A 19,533-nucleotide genomic window follows, 5' to 3' on the forward strand; every position below is an offset into this window, starting at 1 on the left:
GCCTGAAAAATGCTTGTTTTTTGGAATCTTTTCATTTTGCCCTCATCAGGATAATTGTAAAAGAACCAATCAAACGGAAAAAACGTGACATTGATATTGCATATGAGGAAAGTGCTGACAGGCTGAGGTGTTATCACCATGAACACACCAGTTTAAATATTGTTTCTCTTCGCTGTGGCATTTCTTGTAAATTATCCTGATGCATGCAAGGCAAAAAGCATCAATAAAATGTTTTGTTTTTCGAAACATTCAAATTAGGATCAGTTTGGAGAGAAAGAATGAAGATGGAAATGTATTAAGTTAACAATGAAAATTGGCCTAAATTCAGCAGAGACCAAGATAGTTTCACCTTAAACTTAAGAGAGGAATTACCAGGTGAAATTTAATAACTGGAATGATTTAACCACCTTCCACCAGTTAGATTGTTTGAATTGATCATCATTTATTTTGATCACTCCTGGGATGGGGAGGACATTGATCTGTCTGCTGTTTATTGCCCTTTCTTAACACTCCTGGAGAGGGCTATGGGTGAGCAATGAGTTTATCGAAGAGAAGCTGACAGTGGGACAAGATCATGTGCTGGGCCTGAGTCCAGCTGTCTCTCAGGAGAATGAGGTGTCTCACAAGGAAAAACTTGGGAGTGGTGGAAAGGCACAGGCAGACCGGCTAGGCTGCAGAGGGACATAACCAGTTTTGACGAATGAGCTGAAGTCCTTCCGAGCTGAGTGGCAGACTCTGGCTTTCAGGGCCGCACAGCTTACACTGTTACTGACCATAGCTCCGTGAGTGATGAGGCCTGCCCCAGGAGAATATGCACAGAAAGCTGCCTCCTGTGTGTCTGATGTGTCTGTGTGTCTCAGACGTGACTGAGCAGGCAGCAAGGGTTTCAGCAACAACAAAGGTGTTACTCTAGTGCCCCTCCCACTTTCACCCATCGACTTACAAACTCTTCTGGGGAAAGGGCTCACCACCTGGCAACGCCGGCTTCAATGTGTCCCACACCCCAACTCAAGACAACTGATCCCACTGCCCCCTGCCCCTATCATCTGTTTACCATCTCTCTCCTTCAGGCACTATCTCTGGTTGGGAAACATTTCTAGCCTCCCCAGGTGGTCTCATTCTCCAAGTGTGGGCTGGGATGGGGAAACAAGGCAGGCTATTGGACCGAGAGGTCTCAGCCTGGTCTCAGTGGGGAGCACTCTCCCCTCACACTCACAATGTAGCAGACTGGGTGGATGAGCCATTGGGAAACGCAGGGTTGCAGGGATAGTGCAGTGGTTTGGATCTGGGTGGAATGCTCTTCGGAGGATTGGTGTGAACTCACTGGGGTGAATGGCCTGCTTTGACATTGTATAGATTCCATCATTACATTATTCTATCACTGAAGCAAATTATCCAGGCTGAGAGTACATTGCAACACTGTCAGAGGGTCAGTCCTGAGGACGTGCCACGCTATTGAAGTGTCAGCACTGAGGGAGTGTTGCACTAATGGTGGGTAATTACTGAGGGAGTGCTGCATTGTCAGAGGGTGAGTACTGAGGGAATGCTGCAATATCAGAAAGTCAATACTGTGGGAGTGCTGCACTGTCAGATAGTTCATGATGAAGGAGTGATGCACTGCTGGTGTGTCAATACTGCGGGAGTGCAACACTGTCAGAGGTTCAGTTCTCATGGACCATCTTTCAGATGGGATGTTCTGATGTCTGCCCTATCAGCGGCCAGTAGAAGATGCCGTGACTCTATCAGAAGAGCAGAGTAGATCCCCATAAAATATCCCTTTTAAAAAAAACCTGGATGAGCATCTGAAATATCCAAACATTCAATACCTTGGGCCCAGCTCTGAAAAGTGGATGGAGAGTAGATTTAGTTTTGTCTTGGTGGGACAGACATGATCGGATGAGGGACCTCTTCTACACTGTATGATTCTCTGATTCTGTGAAACCTATGGCTGATGACCACATACTGTCCTCCCTCGGCTGATGAATCAATCTCTCCTCCATGTTGAACAGCACTTGGAGGAAGCTCTGAGGGTGGTGAGGGCACAGCATGTACTCTTGGTGGGGGACTTCAATGTCCACAATAAAAAGGAATTTAAAAAACATCGGATTTGTTGGGTATTGGATACAAATATTCAAAATGATACTTTTGCCAGTCCAACGCTCGCTTCTCCTGTGCCCTCACCCATGTGACCCTCCCGTCTCGCCTCAGCAAGAGCATCAGGAGATCAGAATGTGTGTAGAGTGTTGGAGACAGTCCACAGAGGAGACACAACTTTAAATAGAAGAGGGCTGAGCTGGCAGGACAAAGGTCATTGTCAGCAATGAATTTCAACTCTCTTCCTTCATGAGACTGGCCTCTGAGAGACTCTGAGGTTCAGGGGTTAAGGCAGGTTACTGTGACACGGCAGAGAGAGATTCACTCTGTTCCCAAACAGTGCTGTTCCTGTCAGTGTGGAGACTGTTTTATTTCTTATCTTATCCTGTCCCTGTACTGGGTGTTTTTGGTGGGCACAGTACAGAAAGAGCTTTACTCTGTATCTAACCCTATTCTGTTCCTGTCCAGGAGACTGTTTGTTGGGGACAATGTTGACTTGTAATAACAAGCATAATCTTTCAAAGGTATTGAAGACTGTCAGCTGTACAAAAGTAATGTGAACCTCAGAAGTCTCTGCTTCAGTAAACCAGATCTCCTTCCTGCTTAGCTGCCAGTTCCACCTTAAGGTTTTGCCACTTTTTGAAGGGACAGGATTCTCATGTTATTGCGAAAATCTCCACCAGTGTTTTCCTCAAGCTCCATTATAGATATGAATTTGTGCAGCTTCCTTTGTCTGGACTATTAATTGCAGTCTGTTTTCTGTCAATGTCAATCTGAAAATGGGAATAAAGATGAAAAAGATTCAGTCTCTATCTCAGTCTCTGTCTCGTGTGTGCTTTGAAAATGGCCCGAGCTGAAGCTTAAGGGAAAGGTGTGTGAAGTGACACCCTCCACCACCAGGGCACGGAAAACGAGGGAGAGAATAGAGAGGGCAATGGGGTCCCGGTGGCAGGAGGGCAATACTACAGTTAGGGACAGAAGGGGCACGTTCAGCAGGAATGCAGGCCCCTGAGAAAATTTTCGTTTGTAAATGGAATTAACATTTCTTTATTGAGTTAAAGTGACTCAGATTAAACACCAGTGAATGGATAAATCCACAACAACCCCCACACAGAGTGTTTGGATTGGAGGCTGAGTTGAAAGTATTTTTGACACATCAGGGAGATTTTGTTCTTTGTTCCAGAAGGAACTTATAAGCCTCAGGTCCAGGCAGTCCAATTCCATATGTAGGAAGGGTCAGGAGGGTATGACTATGAAGATGGCAGGTAAGGATTTGGAGAGCACTGTAGGACAGGAAAACCCCTCACTTTTGCTGTAGTTGTGGGTATGCTCGCCAAGCTGGGAAGTTGATTTGCAGACATTTTGTCCTCTGTCTCGGTGACAGCTTCAGAGCTTTGGAGCTTCCTGTGAAGCGCTGTTGTGTTGTGTCTTCTGGAATTTATTTGGTTCCATTCCTGCTGTTTCCAGTTCCTGGTTCCTGATGTTCGTTGCAGTGGTCAGTGTACTGGGTCTAGGTCAATGTGTTTATTGATGGAGCCCATGGATAAGTGTCACGCCTCTAGAAACTCTCTGGCTGCCCTCTGCTGAGCTTGTCCTATGTTCATAGTGTTGGCCCAATCGAATTTGTGGTCCATGTCATCTGTGTGTACAGCTACTTGGGACTGCTGCTCATGGGGTTTAGTGGCTCATTGGTGCTCATGGATGTGGATGGCTCGGTGTCTGCCTGTTTGTCCGAGGTGTTTCGTGCAAACGTTGCATGGAATCTTGTAAACTACATCTGTCTTTCACACGGTGAGTATTGGGCCTTTTGTTCTTGTGAGTTGTTGTCTGAGTATGGCTGTCAGTTTTTGGGCAGTTTATGAGTGGTTGGAGAAGTCTAGCTGTCAGTTCTGTGATGTTTGTATATAAGATAGCGTGGCTCGTGAGTTAGGTCGTGGCATGTCCTCATCGCGTTGTTTGCCTGTTAGGCATCTGTGGATGAAGTTGCTGGAATATCCGTTTGCAGCAAAGTCTTTGTAGAAATGTTCTTCTCTTTGCAGGTCGGGAGTGCTGCAGTGTGTTGTAGCCGTTTAGAAAAGGTTTCTAATGCAGAGTCTCCTGTGTGTGGGGAGGGATCAGGCATAGAGGAAGAGGCAGTGCAGCCATTGTGCAGCATCCATTGTTGAGTTGTCCCATTTCCAATCCCACTGCAATGTCATTGTCTGCCCTGACACCAAGCAGATGCTCCCATCACAAGGGGCTCCATGGCCCTGAGGACTGTGAGAGTGAGCCCTGTCCATTCAGCTCGATCATCAAGCTCCAGCCTTCCTGATGTGGTGACAGCCAGGAGAACCCTGCCCATGGGAGATTCCACACACACTCCCTCCCTCCCTGCAGGGAAACATGATTCCATGGCCCTGCTTTCTCTCCAAACTGATCCAAATTCAAGTGTTGCTGAAAAAAAAGACACATTTTGTTAAAACTTTTGTCTTGCATACATCAGGACAATTTGTAAGAAATAGCACAGCAAAACTCTGGAGACCCCAATGGGTCAGGCAGTATCCATGGAGAGAAAGCAAGGTAAAATGAAATGATTTTACAAGAAGGGTTTTGTCTCACTCAAGTACTATATTACCAAGTGACTATTTGATCCTGATTTCCTCTTTTGCTGTTGTAATGCTAAAAAGTAATTCTGTCTTTTTTTAAATGGAGCACGATGTTTATCATCATTCATCATTAAGTTCCATTGACTGCATCAAAATATTTTTCCTGATCTCTTTTCTGTACTTGGTATATGACTGGAGAATAAGTCATTTTTCCTTTCAGTTTGTCTGCACTGATAGTAAATCTACATTTACTGTGTTCTTTGTTTAAGAATGTTTGAACATCAGAATTCCCTCCCTCAAATGTTGAGATCCTGTTCTGGCCTTCACAGAATCATCGAATCGAGGGATCCCTACAGGTGGAAGCAGGCCACACAGCCCAGCAAGCTCATATTAACCCTTTGAAGGTCATCCCACCCAGACCCACACCTCCATTACCCTATCCCTGTAACCCTGCATTTTCCATGGCATTTTCCATTTGCTATCCTGCACATTTCTTGTGACCCTTGATCCCCTGTTCCTGCCCCATTCTGTATTGTCCCTCAAAGCAGGGACTCCCTAACTATACATCATTCTAGCCATGACCTAAGCATTCTTCAGGACAGCTGATATGGTCAATCTCCCCTCCATCTCCTCACTCTCGATATTCAATCTAAAATCACATTGACCTTTGTTTCTGATATTGTTTCCAATTTAAAGGAGATATGTCACTTGATATCCTTTCTTGCGCGCTGCAGTGTTATTTATAATATAAACGGCCCTTCAACCTTTATCGTTCTCAGAGGAGTTTTAACCAAGAAAACCCCTTCCAGCTCTCAGTGGAGAAATTCAGTCATCCCCTTTCCCTGCTCTATCCCAATAGCTTCCCTTTCTGTGTGGCTGTGTTTCTGGTGTGTTCAACATTATCTGACACTTGCCTGCCTAATGCTCTTACACCCACTGATACCTGTTGAGCTCTCCCAGATAAATTGCTGCTCTTTACAGTTTGGTGACCCGCTTTGATAGCCGTTTGTTCACTCTTTGAGTGTAATTCATTTTGTGCCTGATCCCAGTGTTAATCCGAAGGACACTCCACCTTTCAGTCTGACAAACCAGGTTCACCCATGTCATGGCTCTATTTCTTGCCGAGGCTCCAGTCTTTCAAACAGATGAATTCAAGTCTCACCAGTTTGATCATTTGAAGTGTATTTCAATTATTTTGATTTCTCCTGGGATGGGCGGGCACAAAAGTGGCTGCTATTTGTTGCCCTTTCCAAATTTTCCTGGAGAGGGCGGTGGTGAGCCATGTAATATCTGGAAAGGAAGGCGCTGGGATCTGACAAAAAACCCCATGAAACTCAATGTCATGTTCATGAATGTAGTTTGGACAAGGGAACCCAGTCACCACCCGGTCTGTGACTCCAGTCCCGCAGTGACATGATTCACTCTTAATGGCCCCATCATCTGGTTCAGAACTCAGTCCGAGTAACTAGAGATGGGTAGTAAATGAGGTTTAATTTACAATAGTTTATACGATAGTTCACTGTAAAAACTATTTAAAATAGTTACATCTATGTTAACCTGAGTGTACAAGGCATAATTTCAAAATTTGCTGATGGTATGAAACTTGGATATATTATGGCTCATGAAGAAGATAGTGTCTAACTTCAAAAAAAGATAAAGGTAAGTTAATGGAATGAGCAGATGTTTGCGGATAGAATTTAATGGAAAGAGCTGTCTCTGGTTCATTTTGGAAGGAAAACGTGGAGAGACAAACAAACTAAAGGGTACAAGTATGGGTGGGTGTAGGGGCAGTAGGACCTGGATGTTTATGAGCATCAGTCATTGAAGATAGCAGGATAGGCAGCTGTTCTCATGAGAGAGCAGCTGATTAAAGCAGATGCTATATCAACATGAACATAGAATACAGTGTGGATGTGAAAAGAATGCTTATTTTCAGGGAGAATATAAAACTAAAATAAGTTCCCTCATTTAATGACCGAGATCAGCAGGTTTTCTTTCTTGCTTAAGGTCACAGATCTTTGGAACTCTTCTTCAAACATAGAAATGAAACCTCTGAACGTTTGTAGTGAAGAAGTAGATAGCCATTGCTAATCAAAAATCGATCAGATTGAGGCAAGAATGTGTAATAATCAGGTCAGCCATGGGGAACAGGCTCAAGAGGATGAATCTCCTTCATTTTTGTCCCTAATTCGTATGATCGTGTGGCCAGTTCCACCGTTGAAGGATCAGCGCCTTAAAGCTTGTGGTTTTCAATAAAGCAGCTGAAGTGGCTGGTGGTTTGTGTGGGCGCGAATGGAAGGGGACTTTACCCATAATCCTCAGCAGCCGAGCAAGCGCTCTCTCGCCACTAGAGGGCAGCTGCTTCACTGTCCCTGATCAGTAAAAAAATAAACTGGGGCCCTGCTTGGAGCGAATAGGCTCAATCTGTAGAAACTCATAGAGTTCCTGAAGAAGGGCTCATGCCCGAAACGTCGATTCTCCTGTTCCTTGGATGCTGCCTGACCTGCTGCGCTTTTCCAGCAACACATTTTCAGCTCTGTTCTCCAGCATCTGCAGTCCTCACTTTCTCCTGTACTATCTGGACCCAGATAAAAACACTGACTGACTGGACCACGATCAAGATAACCCTGATCAAGTCCCAGTGAGACTGATGTTGACCTTCACTCTCAAAGCCCACTGAGGAGGTGGTCATTAGTCCCAGTGTTGTCATAGATTAAGTTCTCCCAGAGATTCATGATTCATTCTAGATTTTACACAGTTGTCAGGCGACAGCTGGAGATAAAATATAAAAGGAGAGAAAATTATATGAGTGTTATATGTTCCTTGAGTTGAGGATGTTTGGAAATATTTTAAGCCAATGGAATACTTCCAAAGTCCAGACATTGTGCAATGTGGGGATTGTGACAGCCTGGGCAAGGCAGATCATTTGGCAGCACCACCAAGAGATTGGAGGCTGCTACTGCAGGCAGACTCCTACCAGCTCTGCTGTGAGGGAAGGTCACTGGAGCACACAGGACAGAGGAAATAGGAGCAGGATGAAACCTCCAATAGCTGTCCATCCTTTCTTAAATACAGGGATCAAAATTGCACACAATACTTCAAATACAGGCTCACTAACACCATCTCTAGTTTTAACAGGATTTCTCTACTTTTAAATTCCAACCCCCAACAATAAATGTGAAAATTCCATTCACCTTCTCGATGACTTGCTGTACCTGCACTAACTCTCTGTGTTTCATGCACAATCTTACCCAGATCACTCTGTACTGCACTTTGTTGGAATCTCTCACATTTAAATAATAGTCGGCCTTTAAATTATTCCGATCCAAGTGCATGGTCTCACACTTTCTGACATTAAATTCCGTCCACTGTGGATACGTGTTTCATTTCCAGTTTGGTCTTCTCTTTGTGATTAACCATCTCAATGCATCTGTCTGTAGCATGCCCCATTCGCATTTGTTGATGGCCCTGACACTTGATGATCTAACGCTTTCCTGGTTGTTCCATTCAGTGACAGGCAGGAGGTTGGAAGAACACAGCAAGTCAGGCAGCATCAGGAGGTGGAGAAGTTGATGTTTCGGGTGTAACCCTTCTTCGGGAATGGGGTACGGTGTCGAGAAAGCTGCAGACAGAGGGGGTAGTGGGGCCAGGATGATGAAGTGTGGATTGGTGATGACAGGTAGATGGTACAACTTGGTTGGTCAATGGGAGGAATGAATTCGGTAGGTGGAATGCGGGAGTGGAAGGGAGGGATAGGGCTGGGAAGGGAATCGGGGGAAGGGAAGAGTAGTTATGTGAAATTGGAGAACTTAATGTTGAGTCCTCTGGCTGTAGGCTGCCCAGATTGAAGATGAGATATTGTTTCTCCAATTTGTGGTTTGGTTCATTGTGACAATGAAGGAGGCTGATAATGGTCATGTCGGAAAGGGAATGTGAAGGGGAATTAAAATGGGCAGGGACTGAGAGGTCTGGTCAGCCCCTGCAGGCCTGGATGAGATGCTCGGTGAAACATTCCCTAAGATTGTATTTGGTCTTCCCAATGTAGAGAAGACCACATCGCGGGCACCTGATGCAGTGAAATAGGTTGTAGGAGAAGCAGGTGAACCTCTGTCTCATCTGGAAGGACTGTTTGGGGCCCTAGATGGAGGGGAGGGATTGGTGTACCAGCAGGCTTTCCATCTTTTCGGGTTGCAGGGGAAGGTTTATGGCGGTTCTGGAGGGTAGGTGGACAAGTGGCGCAAACCAAGAATTGTCAAAGGGAACAGTCCTGGTGGAAGGCAGCCAGCGGTGGGGAGAGGAAGATGTTCTTGGTGGTGTGGTCTAGTTGGGGGTTGGTGGAAGTGTTTTAGGATGATGCGTTGCGTATGAAGATTGGTAATAGTTAAGGACAATGGGGACTCTGATTTTATTGCGTTTGGAGAGGTGGGTAGGTTTAGAGCAATGGAACGGGAAATGGAGGTGGTGCAGTGAATGACAGAAGGAGGAAATGCACGTTGTTCGTAACAGGTGGACATCTGTGATCAGTGGAATGTCTCCTCATCCGACAGATGGAGCGGAAGCAGAGGAATTGGGAGAATGGGATGGAGTTCTTGCAGGATACTGGTTTGGAGGAGGTGTAACCCAGGTAGTAATGGGAGTCTGTGGGTTTGTAGTAAATGTCAGTCTGAAGATTATCGCCAGAATCGGAAATGGCGAGGTGAAGAAAGGACAGGGAGGTGTCTGAGATGGATGAAGTGAATTTGAGGACAGGGTGGAAGTTGTGGGGAAATTCAATGAACTGCTCCAGTTCAGCCTGGGTGCAGGATGCGCAGCACTGATGGAATCACTGATGTAATGGCAGAGGAGTTGGGGCACAGTGCCTTTATAGTCACTGAAGAGGGACTGGTCAACACAGCTCAATCGGGTGCCTATGGCCACCCCCTGGACCAGAATTGCAAGGCGGAGGAATGTATTGGTGGAGGGGGACTGATGGGTCTGTTGCAGAGGAAAAGGTGTTGGGCCTGGAGGCCATCCTTGTGAGGTATGGACATATATAAGGACTGCACAGCCATCCTGGAGATAAAGCACTTCGGGCTGGGGAACTGGAGGTTACTAAAGAGATGCAGAGCTTGGTTGGTGCAGCGGATGTAGGTGGGCAGTGCCTGAACCAAGGAGGAGGGTTGAGGTAGGATGAGAGGCGTTCAGTGGGGAAGGGGCATGCTGAGACGATGGGTCAACTGTGTAGTTGGGCTTATGGATCTTGGGGATCAGGTAGAACTGGGAAATGCAGGGCTGGGGGACTATGAGGTTGGAGACAGTGGAGGAGAGATCCCTGGAGGCAATGCGGGCAATGACAGTGCGAGTGATTTTGGCCTGAAGGAACACTGCGGGATTCTGGGCAAGGGGGAGGTAGGACATGGTGTTGGAGAAAGTTCGGCCTCTGTTATATTTAGGTCAGTTCTCCAGACTAACATCATCACAACTTTGTCAGCGGGTTTGATGGTGAACCAGGGGTTGACACAGAGAGAGTGGAGTGCGCAATCGGAGGGGGTGTGGTTGGAGTGGGTGAGGGGAGAAATTGAGGCGACAGATGGCACATCAATAGTCAACAATGATGAGGTCTCGGGTGTGTACACAGCTGGTCCTGGGGTATAGGGGGGTTACCAAATGGAGGAGGAAGGTTGGAAGTGGGAGAAGGGGTCTTCAGAGGGAGTTTGGGAGTTTTTATTAAAGAAGAAGACACGGAAGTCGATGCTGCAGAAGAAGAGCTCCGTGTCGTGGTGGGTGTGGGACTTCTTGAGGTGGGGTCAGGCAGGAATGACTGTGAGCCCTTTCCTGAGGATAGATCATTTGGCCTCAGCAAGTACGAGGTCAGGGGGGACAGTGAAAATGGGGCAAGGCTCAGGGGTGAGGTTTTCGGGGGGGACCCAATTTGGCTGAAGGAGGGGAGGAGAGAATGGTGATGGCATGTGGTGGGTGAGGGTTGGTTGTGATCTTGCATGGGGGAATGGATGTGGGAGAGAAAGGAGATTGGGACGGAGGTGGGTTGTAGAGTGAGGTGCGGGAGTGGGAAGGTGGGGATGAGGTGAAGAGGGAGAAGTGGAAGGATAGGGTGCACTGTGGGGGTGGATGGGTGAGGAAGGAGAGCGAGTGTGCTGGCTGGCTGCAGATAGGCAGTTGGACTCAGGGTGACTCTGGGAAATGTAGTCTGAGTCTTGGTTGCAGAGTGGGTGGGGCCAGAAGTGCAGGCAGAGGCTGGAGCGAAGTCAAGGCCAGTCCGAGAGTTTTGTCCCAGGTTCGATTCCAGCCTCAGGCAACTATATGTGTGGAGTTCGCATATTCTCCAAGTGTCTGCGTAGTTTTCCTCTGGGTGCTCTGGGTTTCCTTCCACAGTCCAAAGTCGTGCATCTTAGGTGAATTGGCTGTGCTAAGTTGCCCATAGTGATCAGGGATGTGTAGACTAGGTTCATTAGTCAGGGCAAAAGTAGAGGTAATGGTTTAGGGGATTGGGTCTTGGGTGGTTTACTCTTCGAAGGATCAGTGTGGACTTGTTGGGCCAAATGGCCTGTTTCCTCACAGTAGGGATTCTCTGACAGTCCATTCCAGATTCCCACCACCCGCTGAGTGAAAACAGTCTTCCCCAAATCTGATTTGCGGTGTCCATGAAGAAACCTTTCAAACCATTCATTTTGTCTAGTGTCGTTTAGCTCTCGAGTTCCTTGTTCAAGAAATGTTTTATTCTTTTTGATAAAATATGAGTTCCCTGACAGGAACAGTTAACTTTGTCCAGTCAGGGAATCCTGGCTGACAGATAAAAAGGGGAGTGTCAGAAGGACTGATTCTCTGGGACCTGACTCTGAATAACAACCTCCCAACCAACCTCCCTCCTTCTGTCACCCTCAGTCTCCCCACGCTTACTCTTGATGCCCATTCGATCCAGCCTGTGCTGCCTTTGGGAGAGGTTGGCCTTCCCTCCATCACCCAGGAACATGGTCATCATCCCAGAGCAGTCACACATTTAACCTGAGGGTCATCACAGCTGAGGCAGGGGGAGAGAAGGTGGCACCTTCATGGTGGTCATACCTGTCATTAATCCACCGCAACCTCTCTTGGGGCTACAAGAATTCAACCTCCCTCCCTCAGGCAGCTCCCCTCCCTGGAAGGTAATATTGCTGTACCTAGTTTTGGGTTAATTAACCACTGAAATATGACGATGGGGAGCCTGCATTGGCTGGTCAAGCAACCACGACTGCTCTGACCCTGGATCCATAAAATCCTCTCGGAATTCGGCAACACATTTGGGAGCACAGTGTCAACTGCCTCTGAAATCCCTCCCTTACTGAGAATATACTCTCGGTATTCACCTTTTTCAGCTGCCATCTGAATTTACTATAAATTCTGTGTCCAAAGATCCTTCCATTCCAGCGACCTGATGAAGGAACAGTGCTCCGAATGCTTTTACTTCCAAATAAACCTGTTGACTATAACCTGGTGTTGTGTGTTTTTTAACTTTGGCTATCTGAATGAGCTGCCATCTCAGACTGAATCAGCTGAACTGTTTTTCATTCATGATTTGAGAAGATTAAAGCCTCATCTTCAATCCCCAGCACAAAGCCCATTCTCCATCCATCGCTCGGAGACACATACCTGAGGGAGACACCTGCAGATAGAACAGAGTAACACACTGGCACTGAGAGAGACACCTACAGGCAGCACTAAGTAATACACACACTCTGAGAGACAGGCCGCAGTGAGTAACATGCTCACACTCCATGCTGCCTGCAGGTGTCTCTGAATGTGGGTGCGTTACTGAGCGCTGCCTGTGAGTGTCTCTCTGAGAAACATGGCCACACTCAAAGAGAAACCGACAGGCAGCATTAAGTTGAACACACTTTGTTTAATATTTCAAAATTGAACATACACTGAGAGAGGCACAGCCGGCAATGTCTGTGAATGGCTAATGATTGTTTCAGGGGCTGTCTGACATACAACAGAGATTGCACAGTTCGATCCCATCAGCTGGGCCTGGACCGAAAGTGTGAAGAGGGAATGCATCAGATTGTACTTATTGAGTCCTAACAGCTTTCAGTTTCTGTTCTTTTTGGAATCTTGTAACCTACATAAATTCCTGATCAAAGGATTCTTTTGAAAATGATTGATGATTGAAATTGATTGACAGGCCAAGTAACCAATTGTGACAATGATCTGCTGAAATGCAACCAATCAACTGAGGGGTTGGGTGGAGGTCAGTTATTTCCATCGCACACTGAGACAGAGACTGAATCTTCACCTTTATTCCCTTTTCCACATTCACCTTGACAGAAAAAGAAACAACCGGACTTCACAGCCCAGACAGAGGAAGCTACTCAAATTCACAGCCACAATGGAGCTTGAGGAAAACACTGAGAGAGATTTTCTCAATAACATGAGAATCCTGTCCCTTTAAACAGTGACAAAACCTTAAATTGGAACTTGTGGCTGAGCAGGAAGATCTCGTTTACTGAAGCAGAGATTCTGAGGTTTACATCGTTTTGTGCAGCTGACATCACAAGGAAATCCTGTCCCCATCAAACACTCCCAGGATAGTATGAGGTTTGAGACACAGTGTAAAGCTCTATCACCACTATCCCAATGATAAGCTTTAACATCCAAACCTCAGATGTTTCTCTGAGCAATCCTGAGAAGGAAGAGAGTTGAAATTCAGTGCTGACAATGACACTTGTTCTGCCGGCTCAGCCCTGTTCTGTTTAAAGTTGTGTCTCCTCTGTGGACTGTCTCAAACACTCTACACACATTCTGATCTCCTGATGCTCTTGCTGAGGGGAGAGGGGAGGGTCACGTGGGTGAGGGCACAGGAGAAGTGGGCGTTGGACTCCCAGTCAGACCCAGAGAGGGTCAGCAGGCTGCTGACACTGTAGGTGCTGTCCGAAGCTCGCAGTTAGTTGCTGGTCTGAACCCCGTCTGAAATGACTGCACCATCCTTCTTCCACTGCACCTCCAGCTCATCGGGATAGAAGTGATTGGCAAGGCACACCAGGGTGGCAGTGCCCTTGGCATTGACCTGCTCTGGGGAGGGGGGCAGCAGGGTCAGCTTGGGCTGAGAGTTTTGACCACCTGAAAGACAAGAAACAATTTTAATTCCTTCCACTGGAAGGGAATTCAAACCTCCCAATATTCACCGGCCATTCAATCTTTTTGAACATTTGTAAGCAATACAGAATAAACCCAATAAAAAACCAGGCATTGTTCAAATTGCTTCTTGGGATGTGAGTGTGATTGGCAGGGCCAGCACTTATGACCCATCCTTAATTGCCCCTGAGAAGGTGATGGTGAAGTCAGCAGAGAGAGAAGGGACAGTTTTGGACCATTGTGTATAGAATAAATGTGGGCAGCTGGAATGTATATCAATGGGGGAGCATTTCAATGACAGTGATCAGAACTCAGTGAGATTGAGGGGACGGATGGAAATGGAGAACCATGGAACAAGTGTAAAAGTTTTCATTTTATTAAACTGTGTGGTGCTTTGGTAAAAGTGGATTGGAACCAACGATACGATTGGAAATCAGTGTCAAGGCAGTGGGAGCCCTCGAAGGACGAGACAGAGATTGTTCAGAATCTGTTCCCACAAAGAGTAAGGGTGGGACTCCCAGATCTAGACCAAATGAACAAGAGAATTGGGGGTCATGTACTGACATGGATTGGGATCTGGTTGGCAGACAGGACAGAAAGAAGGAGTCTTTTTCTGAATGACAGGTAATTACAACTTAGGGTACCACATGTGTCAGTCCTTGGAACTCAGTTATTCATAATATAATATAATAGAGTCGTAGAGTCAGAGAGACCCAAAGGCCGATTGTGTCTATCCTGGTCAAAAAACCACAACTCAATAATTCTCATCCATTTTATCAGCATCAGGGAATTAGATGCAGGATGTGTTCAATAAAGACTTGGATATAGTTGTTCGGATTAAAGGGATCAATGAATGTGAGGAGAAAGCAGGAACAGGGGACTGTGTTGGATGATCAGCCATGATCATATTGAATGGTGGAACATGATTGACGGGCCGAATGGCTTACTGCTGCTCCACTTTTGGATGTTTCTATCTGTTTCTCAGACAATGAAGAAATGTCTCTCATCAGTTTGAAGCTGGAAGTCAAATGTGTGTGGAGGTGGAAGATGTGGCCATGGTGATTAATGCAGGTCAGGAAGGTGGTAAGTTTACAGTCAACCACATTTCTGTGGGTTTGAGGTCACATGATAGGGATGGCAGTTTCCTTCCCTAAAGGACATTAGGGAATCAGATGGCTTTTCCCTGACAATCAACGATGGTTTCATGGTCATCATTAGACTCTAAATTGCAGATTTGTTTTGATTGAATTTGAATGCCACCATCTGATGGATTCTAACCCTGGTCCTTAGAACATTATCTGGATCACTGGGTTAACAGTTCAGCAATAAAACCATTAGGCCATCACCTCCCTTATCTCATTATTGGTTGACTGTGAAAGCAAGGAGTTTGTTTATTCTGGAACTGTATAAAACCCCAGTTAGAGCACAGTGAGGGAACAGTGTACGGTTCTGGTCACCACATTACAGGAAGGATGGGATTCCATTAGAGATGTGGACAGATGAGGAGTTTGTCTGGAATGGGGACTTCGAGCTTTGAGGAATGATTGGTTTGGCTGGGAGTGTTTTCTTTGGAACAGAGGTGGCCGAGGGGAGATTTGATTGTGGTGTGTAAAATGATGAGGGGCCTGTACAGAGTGGGTAGGAAGGACTGATTTCCACCAGCACAGAGGGCAACAACCATGGGGAGAGAGTGAAATCAGTTGGGGGCAGGATTAGAGGGGAGTTGAGGGTATTTGTTTTCACCCAGAGGCTGGTGGGATGTGGGACTCACTGTCTGAAAGGGTGGGAGAGGCAGAAACCCTCATCATATTGAGAAAAAATACTTGGATATTCATTTGAAACAGTGAAACCTCCAGAGTTATGGAGCAAGAGCTGGAAAGTGGGATGGAGCTCGATCCCTCTTTAACAAACCTCCGATCACCCACAGATCAGGAGAACTTTATCCAAGAACATTGGAGCAGACTTGGATCCAAACATTTCAGGAAGGAGTCACATTGGGGTGTCTGTTTAGAAGGTTCCAGATTACATTTCAAACCTTACTGCACACTGCTGGGCTGAGGGTCTAAGGTGAGACTGCAAAAAGTCTCAATGTCCTGGGGTCAGACAGGGTCACTGCTCCTAATGACCCCATGACCCCTGGAAGGTGAGAGCGCGCAGTCAATGGATGAGGACCCGAATCAGGAGACGTCAACCTTAAAGAAAAACTTGAATTTGTGTAGTACCTGCCCCAACTCAGGATGTCCCAATGGCTCTTTCCAGCAGACTGTTCACAGTGAGATCCCAAACACAGTATGATAATTAGCAGTGAAATAGATTTTTAGTGATTTTGATTGGGGGATAAATATGGACCAGGGACACCAGGGGGAACTGCCTGCACTTCATCCAATAGTGCCATGGAATGGCATCTTTCACAACTGAAAGACTCCCAGTTCATCCAAAACAATGAAGAAAAGTTCCCTGAAAGTGTAGTTGCAGGTAGGTAGGTAGGTGATGAAGTCATTTGGTATGCTTTCCTTTATTGGTCAGTGCATTGTATATTGGAGTTGGAAGCTGTTGCGGCTGTACAGGACATCGGTTCGGCGACTTTTGGAATACTGTGTGCAATTCTGATCTCCCTGCTACAGGAAAAATGTTGTAAATCTTAACATGGTTCAGAAAAGATTTACAATGATGTTGCCAAGTTTGGAGGGTTTGCATAAAAAGGTGAGGCTGAATATGTTGAGGCTGTTTTCCCTGGATCATTGCAGGTTGATGGGTGACCATATAGAGGTTTATAAAATCATGAGGGGCATAGATAGGGTGAATAGAGAAGATCTTATCTCCAGAGTGGGGGAGGCCAGAACTGGAGGGCATAGGTTGAAGGTGACAGGGGAAAGATTTAAAAGGGACCAAAGGGGCAACGTTTTCATTCAGAGGGTGTTAAATGTATAGAATGAGCTGCCAGAGGAGGTGGTGAAGGCTGGTACAATTACAACATTTAAAAGGCATGCATACGTAAATAGGAAGAGTTTAGAGGGATATGGGCATCAATCCAGCCCTTAACATTTCAGGCTCTTCCAAAGACATTTCCAGACAGTTTTGTTTGACAAGCAGTCACTGTTGCAATGTCAGGAACGTGGCAGCCAGTTTCTACACAGCAAGATCCAAGTAGAAGCAATGAAATCAAAGAGCATTAATGATGATGGATTCATGATAAATATTGGCCTGATTAGGTTCCCTCCAGTGTGGAAACAGGCAGTTCAGACTGACAAGTCCACGCCAAACCTCCGAACAGCAGCCGACCCAGAAACATTCCCTACATTTACTCCTGACTATTTCACCTCACACTGTCAGCAATTTAGAACGGCCAATTCACCTGACCTGCACGTCTTTGGTCAGTGGGACGAAACCAGAGCACCAGGGGGAAAACCACACAGACACAGGGAGAATGTGCAAACACCACACAGACAGTTTCCCAAGGACAGGAATTGAACCCAGGTCCTTGATGTTGTGTGGTAGCAGTGCTCACCACTGAGCCACCATGCCTGAAGGTAAGCCAAAGCGAAAGTAATTTGTTTCAATTTGATGGAAAATGAGAAAACCGAAGGTGAAGGAGAAGGTACGATTGCAGATTAGTAATGGGATTGATTGTTACCAGAAAATAAAAGGTAGGGATGGAAATTTCAAAATCAAAGGAACCAAAGAAGTGCCGGGAAAATCAATAATAGATCAAACGTAGAGAGTTTGTAACGAAATGCACGAAGCATTCCGAGTAAGGTCGACAAAGTGATGCCACAAATCCAGGTAAATTGAGTTTCCAAGGAATTTAAACGAGTTAAAGTGGAGGAGGGCTCAGGGGAGATTATTTAAGTTTCTAGAAGATGTAAAATGACAGAGAGTGTAGAAAGGATCAGGAGTCGAACGCAAAGCACAGCAGATAAGAGAACAATGATGAGAAGGAGGGCAGTCAATGCAGGGCTGCGGGTGTTGTACAGAAATACACACAGTGTACACAATGAGCTTGTAGTGCAGATTGAAACTGGCAGGTACGATGTTGTGTGTATCACAGAGACATGGCTGTAAGGGGATCCGGGCTGGGAGCTAAATATCCAACCATACATGTCCTATCAAAAGGACTGGCAGATGGGCAAAGGGGCAAGAGTTTCCTTGTTAGTAAGAAATAAAATTCAATCAATAGCAAGAAGTGATGGAGAGTCAGTAGGTGTAGACTCTGGGTGGGTAGAGTTGAGGAACCGCAAGAAATAAAGAATCTGATGCAAGTTATGTCCAGATCTCCAAGGGTGTGGGGAAGGAAATCAATCAGGAGACAGAAAAGCCATATCCAAAATGTTATGGCAGACTTCAATGGATAGGTGGACTGGGTAACACAACTCAATGAAAGGATTTCATGGAATGTCTATGAGATGGTTTTTGGAGCAGCTTGTGGTTGAGCCACTGTGGAACAGGCAGGTCTGGATTCAGTGATGTGTAATGAGGCAAACTTGATTAGTGAGTTTAAGGTGAAAGTATCCCTGTGGATAAATGACCATAATATGATAGAATTCCCCCTATAGTTTGAAAGGGAGAAGCTGCAGTCAGATGGAACAGTATTTCAGTTGAGTCAAGGTAACTGCAAAGGCATGAGGAAGGAGCTGGCCAGAGTTGATTGGAAGGGGAGCCGAACAGGTAAGATGGTGGGGCAGCAAACAGCAGAGTTTCTGGGGGTAATTCAGGAAGAAGAGCAGGAACTCATCCCAAAAAAGAAAAAACATACTAAAGGGAGAACAAGGCAACCATGGCTGATGGGGGAGGTCAAGGACAGCATAAAAGCAAAAGAAAACGTATACAATATGGTGGAGAATAGTGGGAATGCAGAAGGTTAGGTAGTCTTTAAAAAACCTGGAGAGGACAACGAAAAAAGCATTAAGGATGGGGAAGGTGAAATGTGGGTGTAAGCACACCAGTAATACAAAGAAAATTGTAATAGTTTTATCAGATATATAAAAAGGAAGAGGGAGGCAAAAATAGACATTGGATCACTGGAAAATGACGCTGGAGAAAGAATAATAGAAATAGCAAAGGAATTAAATAGATAATTTGCATCAGTCTTCACCATGGAAAACACCAGCAGCATACCAGTCCTTCAAAACTGTAAGGGGGCAGAGGGGAGTGTAGTGGCCATCACTAAGGAGGAGGTACTGGGGAAGATGGAATGTTTGAATGTGGATAACTCACCCAGATTGGATGAACTTCATCACTGTGTTCTGAAGGAGATCGCTGAGGAGATTGTGGAGGCATTGGTGATCATCTTTCAGGAATCAATGGATTCGGGGTTGTCGGTGGGGTGGGGAGGAATTTGGTGGGGGCAAGGGAATAGAAAATGGCTCTCATAACAGCCCTGTTCAAGAAGGGAGGGAGTTGGAAGATGGGAAATTATAGGTCAGTTAGCCTGGACTATTGCTGGTAAGGTTTTAGACTTCAATTTAAGGATGAAATTGCAGAACTTCGAAGTGCAATGGGAAAATAGGGCTGATTCAACATGGCTTCATCAAGGGGAGGTCATGCCTGGCAAATCTGTTAGAATTCTTTGAGGAGGCAATGAGCCAGTCAGCCAAAGGAGAGTCTGAGGAAGTAATCTATTTGGATTTTCCAGAACGCCTTTGACATCAGTTAAGAGCCCATAGTGTTAGGGGCAATGTACTGGCATGGACTGAGGACGGGCAGGTTGGCACAAAGCAGAGAATGAGGAAAAATGGCCGCTGGTGAC

This window comes from Chiloscyllium punctatum, chromosome 7 (genome assembly GCF_047496795.1).
Source record: "Chiloscyllium punctatum isolate Juve2018m chromosome 7, sChiPun1.3, whole genome shotgun sequence".
Classification (NCBI taxonomy): domain Eukaryota; kingdom Metazoa; phylum Chordata; class Chondrichthyes; order Orectolobiformes; family Hemiscylliidae; genus Chiloscyllium; species Chiloscyllium punctatum.